This window comes from Apteryx mantelli, chromosome 4, assembly GCF_036417845.1.
Source record: "Apteryx mantelli isolate bAptMan1 chromosome 4, bAptMan1.hap1, whole genome shotgun sequence".
NCBI classification, from domain to species: domain Eukaryota; kingdom Metazoa; phylum Chordata; class Aves; order Apterygiformes; family Apterygidae; genus Apteryx; species Apteryx mantelli.
In genome coordinates, this window is record NC_089981.1 from 33,805,004 (window position 1) to 33,832,033 (window position 27,030).

Below are 27,030 nucleotides of genomic sequence, written 5' to 3' on the forward strand. Positions count from 1 at the left end.
CAGGTCTAAGCAGAAAACACCAAATTTAAGAGCAACCTCCCCCCCCCAAAGGAAATCCAGCTTTTGTTGCAATTACATTTTCTGTAATAACATTGAGTTACTGGTTGTTTTGCTTACTCTTCCATGGTTAAAGGAAATAGCCCTTTTGAAATATATTAGTAATTAGAAAATACATTTTTCCTGGGTAAATATGTTGCTGAGAGACTCTGTTCTAGTGAATTTGGTCAGACTGTCTTTGAATGACAACAGAAATCTGGACAGTGTGAGTGCAGTGATCTCCAGAGTACAGCGTTGACAGAGGAACTCTTCTTTGTTTGTGTATTTATTGTGGTCGGGGTTCTCACTCAGCAGCTTGTTTGAATTCTGATATTTTGTAGGTCAGCTGGTTCATACATGTTCCTATCAGGAATCCATGGGCAAAAATGGAAGGGGACTGCGTACTCGCAGAAGGGTCGTCCCCCCCCCCCCCCCCCCAGCAAACTTATCCTCTTTAAAAAAAGTCTGTGTTGTACTAGCTTATCAGTGGGTTATATCCAGTGACTCATTCCTTTGTGAAGATTCGTTCGAATCTCAGAAACAGGTAAAATTTAGTATGTTCAACATAGAACATTTTGAAAATGTTCGTAGAACTGTTGGGGACATGTACAGTGTTAATCTCGTGAAAATTATGGAAAAATACTGTCCAGTAGGAAATCAATACCACACACTCCTCTCTAGCACTGCCGTTCCTTTTTCATCCTTTCATCTGGGCATTAGATTAGATACTGTTGCTCACACAAGTTTAACAGCCTGATAGAATGGAGACACTGTTCCCATTGCCTTGTCTGTTACCTGGAGCTATGCTAGAACACTTCAGACATTCATCAGAAAGTAGTTGTCAGCTGTACTCTTCTTTATTTCATTATGCATACCATTTTTTATTTACTACAATATAAACGTCAATGTAGTTACTATATTATGAAAAGAGAGGTTTTTAAAGTTTCCAATACTTAATGACTCTAGAACACTGTTCACTTCTAGCTCATGCTTCTTATTGTGAATTAGACAGTTAGTAGGTCTGTTTCAAAAATGGTATATTTCTCTCTATATTTCCTATCACACAGAATCACAGAATGGTTGAGGTTGGAAGGGACCTCTGGAGATCATCTAGTCCAACCAATCACATTCACTTTAAGTTGCAGCATATGCAGGCCAACAAAAACTGACATAAAGGAAAGCAGAATAATACAGTGTATTGATATGTGACACATCATTCAGATTGAAAGGGAAGCTTGCTTTATTGGAATTAATAACTGCTACTGACTGACTGTGTTTGCCATTAACTTACTGACTCCTATACATGTGCCCCCCTCCCCCCCCCCGATTTTAGCATAAGTGGTGTTCTATTCTAGATATTTCTAGCATACCTAGATAATTCTCTATACTCTAGAATATGTAGGATGCTCATCTAGATAAGGGAAATTCAAACCTAAGACCATGAACTGATTCAGGCAGAGACAGGGACTCCCACTAGGAAGAAATCTGACCAGAAAACTAGTGATTATTTCAGAGTGGGTCAAAAATTCATGTTGTCTATGATAAAACTGTCCTATTTAGAGCTGTGACAAAAATGTATTTCCACTAGAAGTTTTTGCTTTTTTACAAAAAGCCTTTAATCAAATGATTCCCTAGAAGGTCTGCTTGAGGGCCTAAATGCTATTTTCAGATACTCACATAGTTGGTTTGTACTTAATGAGAGTCATGTGTTTAAGTGATTAACAGTATAGTTCCATAACCATTTTAACCTGTCTTGGCTGGAACTGCCACTGAACTGCCACTGAACTAACACCGGCCAGTCCTCCCAGTTTCCATGCTGTCTGGCCTGCTGGCACAAATGTTAGAGGAGCCACACAGTGAACAGGATTTGAGTACAGATATGGGTAATAACTATCATTTTCCTGGGTTAATTTTAACTTAGGCTAGATCTGTTTGCATTCATTGCATGGCTGCCAATTGCTTTGTGCTGGCACAGAAGGATAGTATGGGGTCAGGCAAAAAGGCTAGAAGGGAGAGAGGAGGAAACCAGAATCACTTTTCTTAGCAGCACTGCTAACTATGGTGAGCATAAACTGCTTGTAGAATAAGAATTTGTCTTATTTTAGGAAATGGAATCTTAGCTCATAATTCATGCAGGCAATTCTGAAAAATTTATCAGAAACCTAGTTTAATATATTAGATCAGAATTAAAATGCCCATGAAGCTATGAAGAAACACTGGAAAGTTCCATAGTATATTGTCCATACAAGGTGATAAACAGCAGGAGAGTTAATATTATTGATTAATGAAGAATCTTTTCCTCAAAAAATAAAAACACCCTACTGTTCTCTGTAGTCATGCTGTTGAACAGATTTATTTTAAAGTAAAATATATTATGTTCCTCAATTGAAAAAGTCTGCACTCATGGGAAAATTCTGACAGAAAGCTAAAGAAAAAAATGATGTATTTGAAGCTAAAAAACTGAACTTTATGATTAGGAATGTCTAGTAAAATTCAAGGTCAAAACAACAAAATCTTTTAACACTATCAAATATTCTTGAAAGCTATGAAAAAGAAAAAGATCTGGGGATGATAACGATGACTAAGCAGCTGAAATGTTAGTGTCTCACACTCAACCGAATGTAATCTTTAAGTTATGTTTTTTTTCTACTTGGGACATTTTGCCATTCTAGCAAGGATCAAAAGAGTATTAAGTAGGTAATTGATCTAATTTGTTAATGAATTAAAGCAGTAAAACTTTTTTTATTTCAAAACCATCAGAAAGCTTATTTCAGTGTATGGTATGTTTTGATTTTGGTGTATGCCATCTTAAGATTTTTCAATAACTTACATGGAAATGCCTACCTAAATATGTCACTCATACTTAATTATATAAGATTACCTAAAGATAGGAATAAAAATTTTTATAGGAATAAAGAATTTTCAATTTGAGAGCAGTCAGTCTTTATTCTTAAATTGGTATGTAACTTTCAAAGATTTTACACATTTTTCACTTAAGATAGAAAAAATCATTATATAATTCTGAATTTGGTAACTTTGTGAAATACAAAGTTATTTACATACAGTAACTTTTGTGACATTGCCTATATCAACAACTTCTTTTCCCATAATTTCTGAGATATTTACACTGTTGTGATTCTGCTGATGTAGCTCTTCATTATTCCCCTGCCTTTGTCCTTTCCTACAGGCTCACCCTGAGTTTGTCCTGACCTACCTAGAGGAACTAAATGAAAGAGAGGAGGTGACCCAGACAGAAAACCGCATTCACTATGGGCCTGGTCTGCAGCTCATCACGAGATAGACAGCAGCTCGGCAGAAGAGGTCACGGTATCAAGCCTAGAGGCAGGTCAGAAACAATCCTTTCAAAAACACATTTTGAAAAGAGAAGTTGACTTCCATGCTGGTATTTATTTCCTTAAATAAATGACCTCACTTGATTTCTTAATTTAAAAAGATATTCATATATTAGACAAATTGTAGCTGTATACAGGATTTTAATAAATAAACATGTATTTCATATATGTTTGTATCTTAGAACAGTTTGGAGTTATACTCTCATTCCATGTGGGACAAATATCTGAAATTTTATATTTTCTGTGTGGAAGAACTCAAGAAAGAAGGAAAAGGAAATGAAATAAAAATCACTACATCTCTCTAGATTTGTGTTTCTTTATGTATATTGACATAGCTATTTATTTCTGACATTTTCTGTTGATCAACAGCCTTACTTGAAAAAGTAGACACACATTATTTTAATTAACAATATATAAATTACATGGCTGTAATCTCTTAGGTTCTGCAAAAAAATGTCAGCAACCCCAATCAGAAACAACTTTCAGGACCTTTGGACGCCCATTTAATGTTTGCAGATCCCCTAGGGGAGACTACACAGCTGACAGTGGCACTGGTGAGGAAACTAGAAGAGAAACATCCTAAGGCCTCAGCTCAAACGTAAGCCACTGACAGAACTGATATTTATTGTTCAATGACATTAGATGTTTTCCTTCAGTTTCATGTAAGATTGATTTCCTGGATATTATTGAAATATCTCAGAAACCCTCTGGCAGATGAGCAAAAAGGGGTTTTTGACCAAAATTAATGAAAAAGGGTGACATTTATGTGCATTTGTTTTCAAAGATTGATGTGTAGAATGAGTTTGATAGTAATTGTGAATCTACTTTTTAATTTTATACATAAAACTCATATCACACAAATTACACAAAGAAAAAGGACTTCTATCAACATTAGAACATGTTTTGTGCCACACAGCTTCAGTTTAAATGCTGAATGCTTTGTTATAAACCTGAAAGTCATGCTTAGCCAAAATTCTAAGTGACATAGTCACTTCCAATATAGAAGTATATTTTAATTTAAATAAAAGGTAGTATGCCTAATCACACCTGTTACAGAAGGCAGAAAACATTGGCCTGATTTCAGGCTTCTTTAGATAACTCTCTCTTTTACTAAGAATAGCATTTGGCTAGTTGTTTCTGAGCTATTGTATTGAGTATTTTTTAGATCAAAACATTAAAAAAAAAAAAAAAAAAGACTCTCCATTCATATGGAAAGGCCAAAGTGGCCAAAGGCTACCAGACATGGCTCATTATTAGAATGAAAGTTGAACTCCTTAATGCTGTTACTGCTGTTACAACAGTAACTCACTGTTGTTACTGGTAATAAGTTAATAGTAGTAATGTACAGGTAACTGCAAACACGACCATAATTGGTTTATCTAGCTTATGTTAATATTTTTAAGGGAAGAATTAGTTATCTATTAGTTATCACATTAAGCTAAAAATCTTTTTTTGCCAAACACAGACATTTGATTAGAAGGCAGTCTTCAGTCAAGATAGACCTTAAGCACTGAACGTTTGACTTTATGCATCTTTTTGCATCTCTTCCCCTGAAAGTGTATTTGTGCAGACCAAAGCATTTTCCTGAACAATAATCAAGTACAGAAAAAATAAAATACATATTAATACTAAAATAATGTTATTTTACTGCAAGAAACATTTGGAGTTAATTGTCTAAATAGCAATGGTAACTAGTTCAAAACTTCCGCAGTCACCTTCCTTATGGAAAGCATGAAGTGATTTAAACTCTTTTGCTGCTATTTTTTACCAGACTGTGATAAATACTGATGTATTCACTTAAACAGCTGCCATATTCCAGTTAGTTGTAGTTTGTAAAATGCTTTCAGTGTCCTTCTGGAAGAGGATGTCAGAAATATGAGACATGATTTTATTTACCCTTTGTGATTTGAAAAGCTGTTCAGTTTTCATGTAGCATGGAAATTTGCTATCCTTTACAAAATAACATGAAAAACTGTCACAATCACAAATGAGGTATGAATTATGGGTTCTTAGAGGAAGCTATATCACTGTGTTTTAGAATTTTTGTTTTAGAAATGGCTCTAGCTATGTGAGCAGAAAAAGTGAAGATTTTAATCACTGTCCCTCCTAAAATGTGCAGCTGTTTTTATGAACTCTCTTTTTGGTTAACTGCCCTGCTTAACGTTTGTATGTTTTGTTAGACTTTGGTTATTGAGAAGGGAACAGAACTCTGTCTCTAAAAGGAACTTAAGTTGCCCAAGCATACGTGTCTAGTGGCATTTTAGGTGCTGAAGAATGGTGCTACTGATTAGTGCTAGTCTCCTGCAAATCCTCTCTTGTGTATGTGAGACCTACGCAGATCCTGTGGATACATTAGCAGTCTCAAATAGCAGCAGGGTCTATTTTTAAGCTTTTGAATTCCTGCCCTAAATGTTTCCTTTTCGGGAGTAGCAGTGTTTTGAGAGGCATACAATTCAGTGATGTCATTATTAATGGTTTTTTTCTGCTTTGAATTCTGTGAAACTGTCACACTTTCATGGTGAGTCATGCCAAAATGAAGTTAACCTCATGTTGAAAGAAAATCCATTCTATAGGTTGATGCAGGAAGAGCTCTGTAAGAAGAAAGGTAAGTTTCAAAGAATGTGGTTCACTGGATTGCAAGTCTATCACCTACATACTGTTTGCAATAACTATCATACAGCTAGATTTTCCTTCCTTAATCATTTCTGCTGGTTGAAGCCTTACCTGCGCACAGTTCACAGTCAGTAGCTCATCATCCTATGATATGTGATAGTGAAGAGGACAAGGAAATGAGCTTGATTCTTTTTGTGTCCTACCTTAGCAATCTCAGCAAGTGCTTAGTATCTTCTTCAATGTCTATTTCCAGTGCTGTTTTTTCAGTGCATCTGATATTTTTACCAATTTATATATTTCCTGGACATGTGACGCCTATGGGATATGACAACCTTAACCTCATCTCTGATTTAATTGACTGAATCCCTGAGTTGCTATATAAAAGGTGAAAAACTCATCCATTCCAGCAAATGCCATTGAGGAAAAAGTCCTTTTCAGTTCTGAAGGACAAATATTGCCCCAAACAATCATTACACAGAGAGGGTAAAAGTTGCTAAGAAGGCATGTCATGTTTAGACTTATCCTAAACAGATAGTGGAGAGGTGAGCTGTAAGAGTGTGATTTATGTTCTTCCCTCGGTGCACAAGAATTAATGACTTTTCCGAGTAATTAACTAAGTAGCTAATAACCTCTGATTTCCTTCCCATCCCTGTTCTCATCCTCACTGCTCAAGTATGGGAAGCAACAAATCCATCGATTCCTTTCTCTCAGAATTCTGTAAAATGGAGACTTTTGTAGAAAGAGACTTTACGTATTTATCTTGACCCAGACAAAGACCATACTAACTTAATGTTTTGGGTGTTACATTGTGGAAATGTAGTACCCATAACTTCTGACAGCATTTTAAGTGAATTCTCTCATTCTTGTATCTTGCCTCACATAATCTTATTAGTTTGGTCCAAAAAGAAAATGTCTTGTATCATCAACTATAACAGATGGTAAATTTCTTTTGATGAGTGGTAAGTCTCTAAAATAAGCAGTTACTTAATGAACTTATATTCTGCGGTTCACCCTTTTTTTCTCTTATGCACATCTCTACAAAGGAGTATTCCGTGCCTGAGGTGGAATATTAGCTGTTCCTTTTATTATAACATTCCGACGTGAAACTGCATTACAGTAACAGGAAGCACTGACTTGAATAAATTCTACTTAGAGAAAGGGGAGAAAAAGACCGTGGGTATTTATTCTGCATTTGTTCTGTCCTGGCAATATATTCAATATGTGAATTGTCCCTTTCAGTCAAACAGCAATAGTCACATTCCTAAAATTAATCACATTTTAATGTATTGTTGGATTCAGGCCTTATTGGATCACTTTGATTATGTAAGTAAGCTTGATTTCACAAGTTTCTAAAGATTTTTGTCTCCAGTACAGACATGCATTTAAGTATGCTCCAAGTTAAGTACATGCTAGGTACAAGTATTCTTGGGTCTAGGTCAGAATGCTTATGACCTTGTCATATTTAATCCTAAGAACAATACCTCTGGGACAGTTAGTTTCATTTTGTTTTTTTCTGAATCAGGTGGACAGATTCAGTTATTACATTTTTATAAGGCTTATTAGTGTAGGAAAAATGACTAAGGAATACCCCTAAGGAGATGGAAATGTTCTCCCACTTCCATCAGTGACACAGCTGTGAACTGGTAAAATTGTTTGTAATAGCTAAGCGAATGTTTGACCTTGATTTTTACAAACTGCTCATTCATTGTAAATTCCAAGTAGGCAAAACACAAGTAAAAGACATAATCTACATCTGTCTTGTAAACTATGATTACTGCATGAACACAGATAAGAATGTGTTGAAAATTTAATTCAGGGCTGTCTTTTGGGTTTTTTTGTATAAGGAATATTTTTTAAATCTACTTATACATGTTCCACTTTAAAAGCAGTCATAAACTGTATTTTTTGCATGTAAAAACAATCTGTATTCATTTTAAATGCTCCCTCAGATTTCTCCTTGTGAAAACACTTTTATGAGAAAAACATCTTTTCACTGAATTGCAAGGCAATTATTCATTATATCTGCAATGTAAATGTTCTAAAGGTTAAATCTTTGAATTGGTGACAAATTAGCTTTCATTACATGGTTTACTAGCATCTTGACAAAATTATTCTATTAGCTGTGTCTGCTACAGGTACAGATTCATTTTTCTGTTCATCACAGAGCGGTAATGTTATATATACAACTGAAAATGAAGGAAAGGTATAATAAACATTACATCCCCATTATCAGAAAGGATTTGATCGTATTTGTTTACATTAGTATATGAAATTGAGCAATTTACCTTTATTTAAATTGAATAAGAACTCATGGGGGGGGGTGGAGAGGACTGTAGCAGCCGACAAGGCATGGTGACCCAGCTTGTCACCCAGTGACCTGTGAGAAGGAAATAATGAACTGTGAGTAGCTGTCATCTTAACTGTTTCTGACAGTTTGGCTATGGGCACATCTGTGTTAGCTGCATGGAAAGGCCTTTGTTGTTTTCCCACTAGTGACTGCAGACTGCTGTGGGGTTTGCTGGCTGCCCTGCTCTTACACTCCCCCCCTTTTTTAGTAGGGAGAGCAGCTGCCACTGATAGAGCTGACATTTCTTTTAATGATTTACTTGGCATTTATATCATTAAAAACAAAAAATTAAATTGAAATAGAAGTCTTGATTATTGTAAGTGAAAATATTGCCTGTGTTTCTGTGAGATCTGTTGCAAGTATGTTTATAATAAATTTCTCTTATCTACATACCTCACAGCTTTATTTTTGTTTACTGCTTGTTGATATCCTTCCTTCTTAATATCTTGTCATACTTAACCATTTTAAGTGAACTACCAAGCCTAGTAGTAATAACGTTTTAAATAATCCAAATATAATTCTACATACAGTGTGCAATAAAACTAGGCATCTTTTCATGATTAAAGTTTTTTTTTCCCCAGAAAACTTATTTGATATCATACAAAACAGTTGTTTCCTTTTCTGGATTAACCAAAGTATCCAAGTCTTTTCTGGTACATTGGTGCTAAATCTTGGATTGCCCATAAAATTTGCCAATAATATCATTACCATTTTCTACTGGGAGACTGTTAAATACAATGATGACTATTTGCATAATAAAGTTCTTGGCAGTTGACTTGTGAAAGACAATTGTTAAGGAAATCATTACTTACGAAAAATGAATGAGACTGACACAATGACTCATAATGTGTAAAGTTATCTACTTTAACAAAGTATAAATGTTTTACATGGTGAATATACATTATTGCTTTTAATGTTATACAGTATGCTTGGAGTGGGTTATTACAAAATGCTTTGCAGGAGTTGGATTTTAAAAAGACTTCACTAAGACTAGAAGTACAGCATGTAGAAGCAGAAATATTTTTTGTTGTGCTAATTATTTTCCTGCTGTAGGTTTTGGGCAGCTTTAATTTGTTTTTTTTATTTTTACTACTATATTTAGTTAACACATTAGTCTGTAAAGAGTTATGAAGGCACTGAGAATGTATATGGATTTGAGAAGTGTTTTGAAATAATGTAACAATTAAATAGCAATACACTTATACAGGATGTCATTCTTTTGGGCTATTTAAAAGTTCAGGAGCTGCATTTGATATACAAGGGAAAGGAAATTCATATTTTAACTCAAGTTGAGGACATAGGTTTCTGACTCAGTTTCTTTGAGAGCTGTTGTTCCGGCATGCAGTACGATCTAGAATACAGGTCGCAGTCCTCTTTCCTCTTTGTGCAGTGCTAGAGCCCTTAGATATACACAATAATGGCTTCCATTGCTCCGTTTTTGCAATTTCCTAGCTGTCCTTCATTATTTAAATTTGGTGCAAAGGCATGTCGTGGTGAACAGGAGATGTGCAGGTACAGCACAATTCTTTACTGTGTCCTGCATAGTTCAGAGAAGCCTTGTAGATACCTTCTGAACACCAGTGTTTTAGGTGAGATCATAGTGTCTTGGGTGCACAGAAAAAGATTATCTGTTCTGGGACTAGACCTGCAATCCCATTGTTTATATATAAAAAACAAACAAAGGATAGAGGAAAAGCTGGCATACAGAGAGGAGGTGACTAGCTAGAGTTTGTGTAGTAGCTAGTAGCAGAATCAGGATGCTGTAAACAGATGTTCTGGTTCCCAGTTTAGTACGTGCTATACCAGTTTGTCTCAACAATTTTAGTCTCCACTTAGCTACAATCTGTTAAAAATTCTCTCATGCCTAAATGTAGTATCTGTCTCCTGAATATGAAGAAAGGGTCAGGATGCATTGTACCCCATTTGAGTTTTGTAATCCCTTATCGATAAGGCACACTTCACAAACTGAGAAATGCAGCAGTGACTCCTACTAAACTAACAATTATTTAATCATTTTTTTCTTATTATTCAGTAAATATGCAGGTCAGTCCACATGCAACATACGGTATTTCTCTGTATTTTATGAAGCCATTAGTCAGTTCCTTAACTCTGCGTTGAGCTAATCTTTTTTCTTCCCCCTGTTCAGCTTAAAACCAGTTTTTGAAATTGAGGTGAATGTACTAACAAAAGACTAAAATGATACATTCTGTTTCCTGGTGGAAGTAAAGGAGAGCTGTGCAGCTAAGAGCTGTCTTCAAACTCACTGAAGCTTGTTATTTCTCTTAACGAATATTAATGCTTATAAAGAAGCTCAAATATTGACTGAAACCATGGAGTTGCACAGAAATATCCACCAGTTTCTAGAACTTGCTTGTTCTTTGTAGAGACACTGCTTTGCTGTCCTGTGCATGTATACAACACCAATTTGTGGTATAAAGGCATTATTTTTCTCAATTAGCTCTTCTTACAAAAATAATAACGCTGTATGAACAGATACTACAAAGTTGTTGAGATAGATCATGCTTCAAGAACTTTTTCTGAAAAACTTTTACTATCTGTACTATTTAAAGTACATATATTTTGTTTCTACAAGTAATGCCTTCATCACTATGAATATCAAGATAAAACAAAGGACTATGGATCTTAAAGGACTTTGGGCTGAGACTTTCTGGGATTCAAATACCTCATCAGAGAAGTGAGCGGTGTGGGATCTTTAACTGGAGGAAAGGATTTCTAATTCATCAGTCCTCTGAGTTATGTACATCCTCCAAAGAAAGATTTAATGAAAATTAGTCAAAAATAATGTAATCACTGTCTTACATGTTTCCTTTTCTAAGGTGAAATTCAGAACTGATTTGGCTAGGTAGTTTCCAATACCTTGGTAAGAATCCATGCTTGGTTAGTACATTCTTGCTTAGCTAGTGGCAGATTTCCAGGTTTTCTCTAGTTCTGATGAAAGACCAGACTTGAATTTGAGGAGAAATTTGGTGTAAGAAATATGCTGATTGATGAGGACGGAGGACTTTGCCTATTTAGAGCACAGAGCAGCCAGAAAGTATGGGGGTAGTTGTTGGGAACTGTCATTTTAGAACTTGCATGGGATTCAAGCCTGTTCACTATTTGTGTTGGCAATTAAGAATGAGGAATTCCCTTATAATAAGTCTTTGTCTAAAGCCTTACGTCAGTAAGGAGTTGAATGGTAAATGTGCATCTTGGTAGTGGTTCACTTCGAGGCCAAATCGCTTCTTTTTCAGATCTTGTTAATATTCTTTTGGATTAACAGTTCAATGGACTTATCCCTGAAACAAGAAATGTATTTTTAATATGGTTTCTTAATATGAGCAATAAGTTTTATATAGATAGTAAATTTAAAGTGAAAATGAATGGAACTTTTATTTGCTGACTAGTTGGAGGCTCACTTGGACAACTTCTGATGCTCATCGCTTGAAACCACTGTTGCGACAAAATACTCTTAGTTAACAATCAGTTATAAAATATTGGCTATTTGAAAAGCAGTCAACTGATATTAAATTCCCAACACAGTGCAACAACTACCTCTTGTTTGACAGAGGGTATGAACCATTCAAGCTAGCTTTAATGTAAAGAGTTACAATAGTTATTAGTTAAACTTGAAAGTTTAAGAAAAGGTTTTCAATTAAAAATTTATGAAGGTGCACATTTTTCAGTAAAAATGGACTGCTTTTTGCATTAAATATATCCATTTCACGTAAAGAGCCAGCTTTACATTTTTCACATATTTCAAGGGAAGTTGCGAAGGAAGTGAAATCTGAGGTGCTAAAAAATTTGGAGGGTGAAATCATACAAAAGACTGTCATATTTAACAAAGTTAAATGTGTTGCATATGTAGCTTATTTTATTTTACAGGATATAATATACCCACAGATAAGTGTATAAGTTTATATTAGCTGAAATATGACTTGATTTATAACTTCTATCTACTAAAGTAGCAATCCATTTGTTTTAAAGTTTGAAGTATTTTTAATGACATTTTTGTACACAGAGCTCAGTTATGTTCACAATGAGTAGTTAACAGATAATTTACTTAAATCATATGAAATATATTTACTATACTTTTATTTCAAACTTGCTTAAAATAGGTAAAGAAATTCTTAAAAAATGTAAGCCTATATAGGTAGCTTATACTTGAAAGCACGCATCTGTCTTCCTCCAGGTTCATGTATATATCAAGTGCTTATTATCAACCGATAACAAAAAACAAATTGAATGAGTTAATGAACTTGATCACGGCCACGGCAGGAACTGAGTCATTGACAACGTAACTGTGGTTAGCAAAGGTTGTAGCTTTTTTAATGCTTAGCGTATTGGGGTAGGAAACTGGAGGAGGGAGGGGAAAAACGAAGAAAAAAAGCACTTCATAGTCAGCCGAAGTGTGGCAGTATAAATTGAGCCATCATAATCCCTGCTGATTTGTCAAAACTGGTGGGACATGCTGTTGTTCCTCCAGTGATTGTGGAATGGAAATAAGCTAACGAACGAAACTAACTGTGGTCTTTTCTTCCATTTGTGGGTTATACACTCTCTTAGGCCCTGCTAGTCAGATTTCAGGATCTGAGTTTTCTCTCTTCTCATCACTGCTCTAGGATTTGAGGTACTTGTTACACAATAACAGCAATACATCGTTATTTAATTGCATTTAAAGGACTCTTGCTTTGCCAGAGTAACTTTTCCAAAGATAGGGAAAGGGCAGAGAAGATACTGAACTGGAAGGATTTAATTATGAAGGATGATTGGAAGTACAGAATACAAAAGTAGTAAAGAAATTTAAGAGCAGTATACAAACTCTCCTCAGCTCTCCTGTAATAGTTTTCGAGGATTATTTGATTTTTTTTTTCCCCAGATCAGAATGTAAGTTTGTTTGTAGGTGAAGTGATGTTTGTGGCTTGTGTTATGTAAGTGTGAAGAGAGAATGGAAGCATTTTTCTTCTAATGTTTCTTTCAAAGTGAAAGTGTTTGTGTGTGTGTGTGTGTATGTCTCTGTATGTATATATATATATGCTCGTATAATCTAAATCTCATATAATCCAAATACAATTTAATTAATAAAGGTTTAAAAAATGAAAATTTACCCTGAATAACATGACAAAGTAATTGATATTAGATTCAACAATAGTTGCATAATCCTGGTTTCTTGCTAAAAGTATATATGTCTGGAAGTCATGGTGAAATTATTTTATCTGACGAATTGGACTGACTGTCTTCTGAGATTTGCTTTTAAATGCAACACATGGGGGCTTTTTTCTTCTTTTGCAGGGAGGCGGGGGGTATGTGGAAATCCTGAGTCTTTTAATGGTAAATTGATATATTGTCCATTTACATTAGAAAATGACAGTGAATATGAAATGGGGAGGATCTGACTGACTTATAATACAACATGTGACAGAAGAACCTCAAAAGAAAACTTCATGCCAGTAATCCTGGTGTTACTGAGTAGTGCTAGGATATTAAAACTGAGATATGTTGTTTTCCTTGCACACTTATCATATTGAGCATACAACCCCCTGACAAAGATAAAAGTGACGAATGCATAGCCAACCTTCTCACTCCCAAGAAAAGACAAGAAGATTAGCTCGATATGCTGTTGAAGTGTGACTCCAGGATTTTGCAACACTAATAAAGATTAATTTGTGGTTTTGTGTTGTCCCCTACTCCTCTGGCCATCTGTAGATGATGGAAATGGTTGTGAATGGCAAGAACAGGGAGGCTAGCAGGGAGGAAATCCAATGACATACTGATATTTCCTTCCATGCTATGCATGGTCTGTGTTCTTGCATTCATATTCATAAAATCACAGAAATTAGAGACTGGAAAGACGTAATAGGTCATATTAAAAAACTTTCAGCAGGGACAGGATGTTGGCTACAGTATCTTTTTTTTTTCTTGTGCATTATCTAATTCATTTTTAAAGGACTGAAGCGATGAGACTTCTGTCACTTCCGTTGAGGGTGTCTTTTCTACAGTATAATAGTCCTCTGTTAGGAATATTTTTTCTGATATTCAGCCAAAAAATATCCTCTGCTCAATTTACTCCCATCACTCCCTTTGTACTACATAGGTTTGCACCTTTCCAGATTTTTTATAGGAATTTATCCCACTTGATTCAACTGTGAAGTTTAGTTAAGTCATGCATGGTCAGCCTATACAAATGAGGAATATATTTTTCTTAATTTCTCCCACTTACTTTTTCTAATTTCAGTTCTAGAGAAATCCTACATGTCATTACACCAGTGCTTAGCAAGAAAAAGGTTTTGTCTTCAGAAATACTTTGCTTACATGTTTCCGTGCACTCTGAATAATGTATATTTCTTTACGTTGTTCATATTATAAGCCCATTTGAGAGGTGATTTTGGCATTTAAGAGCCTTAACACCATGTGCTGTTTTTACGAAGCTTATGTTCAAGCTTTCAAAGATGCTTAGACAATGTAGGATCCAAAATTCTGTTTTCAGAATTGGCTTGAACGTTTATGTGCACAACTTTCCTGAGCTTTCAGTGGGATCAAGATAGCCTCTTAAAGTTTATATTATGTTGAAAGTAAAAGGTAAACTGACTGACAACACTGGTAAATACTTCTTATCACCTCAGCTTTTTGGCTCAAAACCTTATGGAGACTGCTGTTGCTCTTCTGATTTTAACTCTTTTGCGCTGTAAGATCACTTTCACTTGCTCCATCTGTTTAACCGCAGGTGTCTTTTAGTAAGACTGGGCCCATACATCATTGCTCTGATGCAGTATGTTAGCAGGAAAGATATGCAGTTAATATGAAGCATATGTTCTAAACACATTTAGTTTTTCAGTCAATATTACTTTATTCCTGAGAGTAGTGTCCTATAACAGCAAAGTATTCCTACTCTAAACCCATTTATATTAACTAAAGCTTTTTCTCAACATAGTAGCTTCCATTTCCCCCTAGCAAAAGCTACTGTAGTGAAAACATATTTTCTGTTCTAATGTAAACATTGCTGTGTTTATCAGATATCCTACTTTTTCCCACTTTTGAGTTATTGACTGTGCTGGCAGAACTTTGTAGTGTAGATGTAGCCTTAAAGATCACAATGATCACTGTTTTTGGTACAGTGAATAGAGAGTTCTAAGTAGCACTTGTTGACTGTCTGACAGGGGACCAAATATTGAGTCACTCTATTACTCACTACATTTTTTTCGAGTAAAAGCACTCAGAGAAAATATGAAGTCAGTGGATAGATTTTTGCTACGGTTTTATTTTTCACATCTCTATACATTTGCCTGTATTAAATAGGTAGTCAAAAAACTAAAGAAGTTTTGTTACACACTTTCAGTTGAAGTCTGCAGCCCTTATGTTTAATGATAGAAGAGCAACTGCATTTAGTTTCCAGACTCAATGTTTTGAGAACAAAATCCTGAGGCTTTGTTTTTTTTAATTCTATCAATAAAGTATCATAGATTTATACCAAGTTACTTACAGGAATTCAGCATTTCTTTTTTTGTTGGTCCAGGTCATTACAGCTGTTTATAGTGTGCACTCTGAGTTCTGGGAATATCAAAGGTTAAATAGTGCTTTGAGATGCATTTTTATTTGAGCATTAGAATATGGAATTGTATTTAGAAGTTAATATAATGTTTTTAGCAAAAAAAAAAAAAAATCCAGAAGCCTGATACCAAAAGATTCACCAGATGTACAATGTGGTGTTTTAATTAAAAATAGCTTAGCTGTTAAAAATATGTAAGTGTGTGTACATGTTGGAATTTCTGGGTGTATGGGTGAGTGTGCATGTATAAAGGTGCCTGTAGACTGATGGACATTTTTCACCTTACATGGATTGATCAGAAATGAACCTCAGCATCCTGCAGGAGTTACTAGCATCCTGCAGGATGTATTGTTCCTTCAGCTGCTCATTCCCTTTATTTTGTCATTTTGGAGACGATGGCATAGGGACCATATTTTGCAAGGCTATGCAAAATGTGTGCACATCTGCAGACCCTCACATCTTCATGAGCAAGCAAGGACATGTAAATACAAATTACAATCCTCTAAACCAGATTTTTAAATTTAATTCAAGGTTTCCTAGGATGTATGGAGATGTACAAAATTTACATACATATCTTCCATTTAGGCCTTTGAAATCATTTCCATCTGATAAAAATTGAAATGGGTCTCATTAAAGACAACCAATGAGGTATTTTCAAAATATCATGATGGCACCTGAAGACCGTAAACTTTTCAGGAAAATACAGTTTGCAGTTTTCATAGAAGATTTATCCCTAATAAGTAGCATATGTCTCAATGTTTCTGTTGATCAGGTTCATTTTTGTTCTACACCTTTTTTCTGTTGCCTTTTTGTTGTCTTCCCCGACTACTGAAGTTCCCTCTTAACTGTCAACTTGCACTGTTTCCTGCTCTGCATACTGTAGATCTTTCTCAACACATACCAGCCATAATGATGACTGGTGTATTTGCTGCTTATATATTTTATCCATGTTTTTTCTTCTTTCAGCTTAGTATTATGGACTTCAGTTAATACTACTAATTTTTGGCTTTCAGATAACAATTTGGAGGTTCTGACCTGAATTTATTGTTCATTGTGTTCATTCATTTTAGATCAAATTGCGCGCTCCAAATTTTTAAATAATTTTCTTACAAACTCAAGCACTTGTTAATTAATAACCCACTGCCAATCCAAAGAAGGGAAATTAAAATTTTAAAATGTGACAGTTAAGAGCCACTTCTACTTGGGTTGCAAAATGCAAAAATAAGGTCAGATAATTTTCACTCAGAATTATAATCCTTGACTTTTATTAAACAAAACCACATGATTTTTTAGTAAGATACAGATTTTATATTCTAATACATTCCTAAGGTGAATTGATAATAACATATGAAACTGAACCAGAAATATTTTTCTATTTTAGGACCTCCATAAATCCCTAAGATGGATGTAAAATAAATTTTTATTAGCTAAATAACAAACTCCGATCGGAACTTTGGCTGGCTTTCTGAGTTCTACAAAAGTTATTTTTAAAATATACTATTCACATTGCAGCTTTTATTTCTTTTTCATTTGACTTTGCCAGTAGGGACCTCTGTTCAGTGCTTCATCCAAAGACGACACCTTTGACAGTGTGGTTGCTGTCTCCCTACTAGCACTGTGCCTCCATGTCATCACTGAGTTAGAGCCTAAGTTTTTATGTTTTCCTTCAATCCCTGACCTTCTGGCCTGAAGGCAAGAATATTACTAGCACAGCTATACTGAGACAGAAAGCAGTGAGCATGCAAAGATGAACTAGAGAGAGGAACCAGTCAAACCTAACCATTTTCCTCTTCCAAAAACACAGGCAAAACCCTCTTTCTTTTAAATTTTTCTCCTGAAGCTTGAATCTGTCTTTAGGCAGCTTTAACTTTCACTGACCCAGGAACAAGCACCATTATCCTATTAATACCCTGAACATCAGATAACCATACCATGACAGTCTCTTGAACTACACAATATAGATATGTTTTGAGGAAGCTGAAGATAATTTGTTTCTTTGGTTTTCTAAGGGGTGTTTTTTCACAGCCACAGTTCTGATTATTCCAATCCATTAAAATAATAAAATGTCTTACAGGGTATACATAATGAATGCACAGGCAACATAGTAGAAATGATTTAGAAGAATATAACAGTCATGTGTTAGAACATGTATGTCTTTGCATCTGTTTCATATTGTTGAAATGAACTGTTAAAAAGATTTATCTATCAAACGGTCATCCCTCTGTCACTTCTCCATGCTGATTTAATAGATGTCTATCATATGACCTATCATCTCTTTCCAAGCTGAAGAATCGTATTCTGCTTTATTGCTCATTGCACAGAAACCTTTGGTCATACTTGTTGCCCCTCTTTGCACTTTTTCTAGTTTTGCTATATCCTTTTTCAGATGAGGGAAGCAGAACTGCTTGTGTCTTTCAAGATACTAGTTCTTTGTGGATTAATACAGTGACATAAGGATATTTTCTTTTCTTGTTCAATACTCCTTTCCTAATAATGCCTGAAATAGGATTTCCTGTTCTGACAGTGATCGGCTGAAATTTCCATAGGGCCTTCTGTTATTGCAGTATTTCATTCTTCACTGGGCAACTGGAGTTAAATAGTTACAAAGCTGTAGAGAACATAGTGAATAAGGTAATGTTCCACAGAAGTGTAAACCTCATGAAAGAACAGAAACTTCTTTTTTTCATGTAGGTGTGAAATCTGTCCTGGTGGCACGTCTGGTCTAACAGGGATGATAAATTTAGGTGAACAGTGCAGAAAAAGTATCTCCACACTGTCCAGTCAAACTAAAACTCTGTGATGGCTTTCTATATGCTGAGGTGCAAAAATGCAAGGGTGATATGAGATATTGCTATAAGGATGCCTTTCTGTTTACAGCCTCTCAAAGAGACTGTTGAGTATTTAATGTTTTGGAAATACTTCAGTCAGATAAGCAGTAGCAGACTTCTAGAACTTACCAGGGCAATCTCCTGGAATGCAGGTGCTCCAGCACATTTGAAGTGCCAGAAAAATGTATATTATGTAACTTAGGAAAACAATACTTAAGTAATCAAAACATCTGGACCAACCTTATTGTGGGTGTGTTTCAATTGATTGGGAGGACTTTGTCTTGTTCACCATGAGAGCAGCTTAATATTAGTCATGTAAAGCAGAAGAACCGATAGTGGGAATACAGATTCAGCCTTAGCTTCCTGTTAATTGTGTAGTTTTATTTTCCAAAATACTCATTTTTTCATAGACTGTAGATGACACTTTGCATAGTAAAAACCTAATTTTCACCTTACAAAAATTTACAGTATTGCCATATTAAAGCTAAAAGTCAAGACCTCAGTCCTTCTCTTTCTGCTCCAGCCTAGTCTGGTAGTGTAAAGCAGTTGTAAAGCAGGTGAACTTTATTCTTAATGGTCTTCCAACATTGCTTGGCACATTGGATATTTGTATCATGACTATTTCATCATTTTACCCCTGTTCTGCAGTATAGCTTGACTGAATTCAAGGAACTGGGCATTGGTCTTCAAAATGAAATAGATAAGTGGCAGTGAGATGAAGAGAGATGAGGCCCTCTTTGATTCCATTCTAGTTATTTGTCTCAGTATTAGCATGAGGCAACAGTAAGCTAATAATACCAAATGCGTAAGCATACCCCATAGTTTTATCTTAGGGTTACTATAACAAGATTTATAATCTCCTTTTCCCAGCCCTTAGCAAAGATTGAATTCCCGGGGAGTTCCTTTCCTCCTTCCCTGATTTTTGCTTGTTTTGGACTTTGCAATTATGACTATATTGTAGCAATATGTTTGTGATAGAAAAATTTGGTATTAGAATGCTTATTTCCTAATCTTAAAGAACTTTTATTTTTCATCCTTCTAATTTGATTGTTTTGGGGAACAGGAGGTTGGGATGAAAGGGAAGCAAGGAAAGGGAGGCATCTGTTTCATTTGGTCCTGGATTTCAATGTAGAGAAAGAATTTTTCACAGTGAAAAATTAAAAAAGATTCCCCTGATTCCCTGTTAGATTATGGAATTTCAAAATTGAGAACCATCAGTAGTTTAATAAAACATTTATCAAATGTTATATTAAACATTGAAAATAATTAGATGTAAAAGAGAAGAATAACAGGGGAGTAAAAAATGTTTCTCTTCACCTACGTTTATACAACAAAAATCAGAACAATGCATTAACTGAGGAAGAAAAGAAATATACTTAGAACTTGCTGTAGTTTTATACTCTGATGCATAAGTTCTGAATAAAGTGGAATTGATTACAGTTCCAATTCATTATAATCAATTTCTTAAATTTATTTCCAAAAAGACTTTCATTTTACATTTTGCTTGACTGTACTTTTAAAAAAAACTCTGTGGAATACATTCAAAAAAATCTTTAAGCCTAGTGTTTGAATAGATACACTTTTATGCGTACTCTAAAATTAAATAAAGTTTCAAGTAGTTTTTAAAAAATTACTTATATTTGAGACAATGAAAAAATAATCTAACACTTCATTGTACTTTTTTAGTTTGTATATATAAAGGACTGGTATATTTTACACTGTAATGTTATTTCTGTTCAGATGGATAATTTGCTGGAATGCTACAACTCCTTACGTAGATTGTCCTATTAGTTCAAATGAAAATTCTGTGTATCATATAATCTTCTTATCTAAAACGTTGATGGAAATGATTTGCTCAACCGTTATGACCTTTATCCTTATGAAATGTATAGTGTCTAAATGATTAATCTGAAGCCACATCTCTTCTGCATATTTCTGTTTTTACATTGTAGCAATGTAAATGCCTAGAAATATGAGCATTCCTGCACCGGTCATTGTTTTTAATACAAGATATATAACATACACACTGTAAGACTTTTTTATACACTTACTTTCTATATATGTCTTTTTCTTGAAAAAATAGTGAAGAAAGAGGTTATTTCCTTATTGCATTATCCTTAAGAACTCAGTAACACCTCATTGTACCTTCAAGTTTAGTTGGAAATAATATGTAGCCAGCATAAACAGTAATTATTTTTATGCATAATAAAAGAATTAAATAAAAAGATCAGAAGAAAAATTACCTCTGAACTACTACAGTTTAATTTTGTTCCAGTGTAGTTTTGAATATATAGATTACATCAATAGTTCAGGATTTAATGGCAACTTAATAAAAATAATTGTATAAATAATTTGGATTCTAGGACCAACCCCCCCTTTTTTTTTAATCCCACAAGTTAATGTTACTTCTGAAAAACTTACTAACCCCAATATTGATCTATGGGTTTTATATTGCAAGGTTATCAGCATTTTTTTCAAATCAAGTAAAACCTCTATGCATCTAGTTAAATGAATAGCATTAATGTCTGATTTTAGTGGTACTTTTCAGATGCACGCATTTGCTTTGCTTGATTATGCTGGAGTATCAAACACTCTGTGTAGGAATACTGCCTCTGATTTGTCAGTGTACAGAACTGCAATATGGAAGAATACTCGAACTATGTGGAATTTCTGTCTACAGAAAACAATTCCTAGGTCTGCTGCTTTTCTCATATGCATCCACCTTTATTTGCCTAGTTTATCCTGGGATAAATTAGAGGAGCCCCAGGTTACATCTTTTGCTATGTTGCCGACATGGTTTTCCATTATGGAATGGTCACAAGTCTTGCATGATCCTTCTGCATATTAAATATTTGTCTTTGTTAATCAAGCAAGTTTTCATACATTTATGTTGGATGTCTGATGGATTTACCTCTATATTCATATCACTGTCAATAGAACACCTGCTGTAGGACTAAGATTATCTTAACTTTCAATTTGTAAGAACAAGCACATAACCTGCCTTTCCTAAGTATTGGTAGAATTGAAATAGTTTTTATGGTATGTACATAAAAGAAGGTAACGAGCTTTTCTTTTAACTAATGCTTGACAAATATGATCAATAATCGTTTTTTAAGAGAGACAGTGTTGTAATATTATTCTTATTCATAATGGACTCATTGGTATGTCAAATGAATATGGAAGTAGGAAGGAGAGAATCACATTTTACATTTTTAATACTCAATACATTATCATAATGTGTTATAATTTTCTTTTACTTAAGCTCATAAGAACACAGGTAAAAATAATGGTGTTTAGAAGTAGTTTACTCTGTTTAACAAGATTCCAATGGGGGAAATCTTAAATTAGGTTTTGAGGTTTTCTTCCCCTTAGCGAACACACAGCTCTTTATGTTAGTCCCATTAATGTTTAGTAATAAGTTAGTCTTAAAATATCAATAAGATGATGTAGTCTTGATGGAAGTTAAATGTCCATAAATCCTATGAATTGATCTGCAGGAGCTGTTTTCCGCATGAGTGCTATCTTCACCCAGGCATACATCCGCAGAACAGTGGAGGTCAGGGTGATGAAGGAGGAGTGGGCTTGGTGGCACACATGCACTCTATTCCTGACAGTGTCTTGCTTCAGCAAAGGGAAGTGAAGCGCATATACCATGCTCAGTGGCATTTCCAAATGCAGCTCAGCTGGGGGCCTGTGCTTATTGCATCAGTGGCACATACTGAGAAAAAAAGGAAATACATAATTTTGTCAAAGTAGTAGATCACAATCTCCCCCTCCTCCTTCAAAATCATCACCAGCACACACTAATAGCTCTAATAGATACAGATTTTATGCATATTTCAGTCACAGCAGTATTTCTAATGCATATGTGAAAGGGTCCTTAATTTATGTCTACCAACTGTGTGGTGCCCTTCTTTTGGGTAATGTCATCATCCTAATGGTGTTTCTATTATACTCAAAGGTAGCAAATGAGGCTTATTGCAGGAAGGTAATTGATTTTCACTGAGTGAAAATGTAAATAGCCATAAGAAATCCTATGAAAGACAAGCAGTTCAAAATTGCCAGAAAAAATTATTCATATACATTACTTACTGGTGTTAGTACCTGTAAAATGTTTCTTATTTTAAGATACCGACAATGACTGTATTTCACATTATTTTATTTTAAATTGAAGTAAAAATTGGAGAATTTAGATGATTTTGTCTTTACCAGTTTGACTGTGAATTTTATGAAAATTACTATCCTGTTCAGTAAGGGTGCTTCATTTTGTCGGGTTTCTCTCAAGTGGAAACACTGTGAATAAAATTCCTGATGCAGACGTGTAAAGAAAAATGATTCTTATCTGGGATTTCAGTAGTAAGAGGTAGTCATTTAATATACCCTCTTTGTGGATTGTCAATGTGAGCTTTCCTTGCATCTAAAGGGTTATTGGGGATGCTGCAGTTTACTCAGACCTCAGGATTTCAGAAGAATGCATGAGCTAAAAAGAAAACATGCCCTTCATGTTCTAGCTACATCACAGCTACCATTTCAGGGAATTGTTTTAGGTCAGTAAAAATAGCCACATGTGGTTACAGTTTTCTGTGTCTTGTGCAAGATTTTTTTTTTCATTTAGAATATTGTCTTCCCATTATTTTCACTATCCACAGTATGCTCCTGATTGCCAAAGTGATACCTGCTACTAATGGCAGAGCTGATCAGATGCACATTTATCTCCTTCCTTTTAATATTGCGCTGGAAGTTCTATGTGTTTTATGATCAAGGACTGATGGCAATAAGGTTCTTCTCTCCACCCTCCCCTCCCCCAGTGAATAAACCGATTTTCAAATTTTCCAGTGAGTTAATGAACAGGAAATCCTGCACATTTCAGTCCCTGCTGGCTACATCCATTATCTCCTAAGCCATAGTTTTGTCCCAGGATAATTGTTTGGAGATTTTTGCCTTGTAATTATTATTTTCATAACAAAAATTCACTTAACAAGTAATTTGTTTAGAATCAGAATGTTGTTGACTTCTTCACTAATGAGTATTTATCCTTCTGCACTATCCTTGGAGGAAAGTAAAAAGCCCAATAAAGATTTCACCTAAACTTTGGAGTTGAGAATGTTATGACAGTTTTAATATGGAATAACAATACTGGTGTTATACATGAATTTAAAAGGTCTCATATTCAAAGGGTCTTAGAAAGTTACAAATGAAATTATTATTAGTTCCTTTAACTTTAATTGGCCGGTGGACTTAATATCTTACTGTACATCTGTTTATGTGCTCTGACTGGTGTATATAAAATGCAGGCCAAGCTTTGCAACTTGTGTAAGTGCAATGTAAATCAGACAGAACTCCTTAATTTTGTAATAACAGAGAAAGCAAAATTTAGCCTTTTAATATGTTAAATACCTGTCTCCAGTTTTATGTAACCATTTGCTTGACTCTTGAGTAGTAGTAATAGCTACAGGTTTCAGTAAATAAATCCATTGTTGCTGTCAGCACAAAGTTGCTTTATCTTTAAAGCCAAAAATTGCATCTTTATTATCAGAAGGCTTATACGACCAACAGTATAGCAAGTTTACTTTATATAGACGCAAACGGCAGTTTAACATCTCTAGATTCAGAGTACCTGCCTGCTGTCTGTTTCAATTCAGTATTAACCTGTAAATAGTGTTGTTTGATAGCAAAATAAAAAAAATCATGTATGAATGTTCTATAAATCTTCATATGTGGTGTCACAAAAGCAGTGAATCTGGTGCGTTTTAAAAATATTTTTACAATAAATCTATTTTTCATCTCCAAAATGGATCTGAAGATTGTCTGACTTAAAAAGCAAATTAAAAAGTAAACAAGTTTAAAATAAAATAAGAGTATATGGGGGAACAAATCTGAATGAACCATTCTGTCTCTGTAGGTCCTTGTAGTGGGGCCTATTCGGGCCAGTCTCAGGGAGTTCTGCCTCTAGTAATTTGAGGACACAGTTAAAGTTACCGAAGTACTCAAAACCTAACAAAAGGAAAACTTCTATTTGTGCACAGAAACATTCCACTTTTCAGTGGGGAAAAAAAGTAAGTTATTTTAAATGAAAGTGAAAGCAGTTAGTCTCAGATTTGCAAATATTTAGCCAAATGCTGTGTCCATCCATTCATCACATAAACATATAGCTGTATTGTATAGACATCGTTTTCATTGCTCTGATTATTACAATCTGACAATAAATTCTGATTTCCTATATATTTTTTCTTAAAACTTAAGAATAGCTTGTATAATACTATAGCTGAGATTTGAATCTGGAAACTTGAATACTGGTAAACTGAGAACATTTGAAACTTGAATCCAAATGCTTTTAAAAAATCATGCCATTTTTTTGTTTGACACTAATTTTCACCCCAGCATATATTAGCAATGACTGAAATCAGCTCCCAGCGAATTATAGTTAAGCTGTTTTATGCTATCTGCAAGGAGTTTTTGATGGCAGCACTGTCTGTTTTTTTTTAAATTTAATTCTCTGTGAGAATTTAGAGCTCATGGAAGGTGCTGAATTTAACAGCATTGTAGACCTCCAGCTTCACAGTTGTACCTCAATAAGGGCATTGTTAGTAGTCTTCCACTGCTACAGGTCCTATAGCACTGACATGGAGATGCAGATTCACATTCCAAGCTGATATAAATTCTTAGTTTCACTGGAGTCAACTGATTCAATGAACTGAGAGTTTACTACAGGTGAGGATCTGACCACTGGCTCAAAGCAGAAGTGGGCTTTATGGGGTCACGGGCCTCATAAATCATGACCAGGACAAAATCAATGCAGGTTAGCCCTTGACTTTTGTGGTACCAGTATTTTCCCCTTCATAACCTTTCTGCTGAATTGTTAGGGGTAACAGGAATGTCAGCAGTGCCAGATCTGATTGCAGGTTTCATGATTCACTTGTTGGAGGAAATTGCGCTGAACCTATTTATCTAACCAAATCCATTCTTTATATTTAAATGACTCTTACCAGGTAGTATCTATGTACTTCTCAAGTATTAAAAAGTACAATTAAAGCAAGTGTTTCAGTTACATCATTTAATGTTTCATTACTACCAACCAGAGTTAAATTGCTACTAGGTCAGTAATATCAAGCTTAGCTTCTGCAATTAAATTTTTTTTAGCCTTAGGCTTCAGATGTTTGGCATTTCTGTAAAACTGGCATGTACTAAGTGCTTGTTAGTAGATGATACTTACTGTGCAGTAAATATATTTTGAACTATATTGCATCTTGTGAACTAATAATTTTGTAATGGATATTGAAAATATCAGTATCTCTTGGAAGACAGAAGTGATTCTTAAGCTTTGGACATGCTGGTTTTTATCTCAGAAATTTGAATCTGAAACATGATATAAAATTACAAAAAAGTTCTGTGTTTTCATATCAGCACCTTTATCAAGCGAATGAATCTGTAGTGGGAAGACAGAGGCAGTATTTGACCTTCCCCAACATTCTCCACCCCTTATAAAAAAAAAAAAAATTACGGTAGTTAATTAGTATTCATAAGCCACCAAAGAGATGATTTGCCTTAGAATAAATATGATTGAATTAGAAATGCACATACTGATACCCTGACCTCAAGTAAATGGGTTTCTTATTTATAAAAATATGCCTAGATATACTTCTCTGTTAGTCTATAATTGTCTCTGTATGTTAAGAAAATATGTAATTTGATTCCAAACTTTAATTGAAAGGTTTTATATAGGAAGGTGAAAGGGGAATGACAGTTCTTTCAGATTTTAGAGGAAACTGATCAGAATACTCTGAAGGTTGATATATATTCGCATTTTAAAATAAGGAATGTGTCTGCTTTTCATAGACTAGATGTATCATTTTTAGGACTTTATTAATTTTAAAATGCTGATTATTTTAATTTCTCATAAGAAATTGATTTGTTAAACTTTAGAGATACTTTAATATTGTTCTTCAGTTAACACTTCTAAGATCTGAAACAACTGATGAAGTAGTTGAAGTGAGTAAATAAGTAATAAAAAGCACATCAAAGTAGTTATGATGAGACAGCCAGATGGCAGAGAATTGCAGTTCTTGCTGTAATTTTATCAAAATTACTATTGTCATGGCATGTTAGTTTTCATAAGAGTTTGTACAGTCACTGATCTTATACAGACAAATTAATTTCAGGTTCTCTCGTGTAGTCACATAACAGCTATACTTGAGCACGCACAAAGGAAAATTAAATAATCATAGTCACATAAACTTGAAAAGTGGCACAATTTCTTAAGTTTACTATTCCATAACGTCTTGGGATCAGTGATCATTTTTCTTACGG

General features: G+C 34.6%; 1 long non-coding RNA gene across 1 annotated transcript in view; it reads left to right on the plus strand.

Annotated features, from left to right (window-relative positions):
* The window catches only part of LOC106498167 (uncharacterized), a 72,881-nt gene that overhangs the window by 14,494 nt on the left and 31,357 nt on the right, over positions 1–27,030 (plus strand). The window contains exons 3-4 of the long non-coding RNA XR_001294902.2: positions 3,224–3,382; positions 3,830–3,987. This is a non-coding gene — a long non-coding RNA (uncharacterized lncRNA). The remainder of the gene's footprint in view (positions 1–3,223; positions 3,383–3,829; positions 3,988–27,030) is intronic.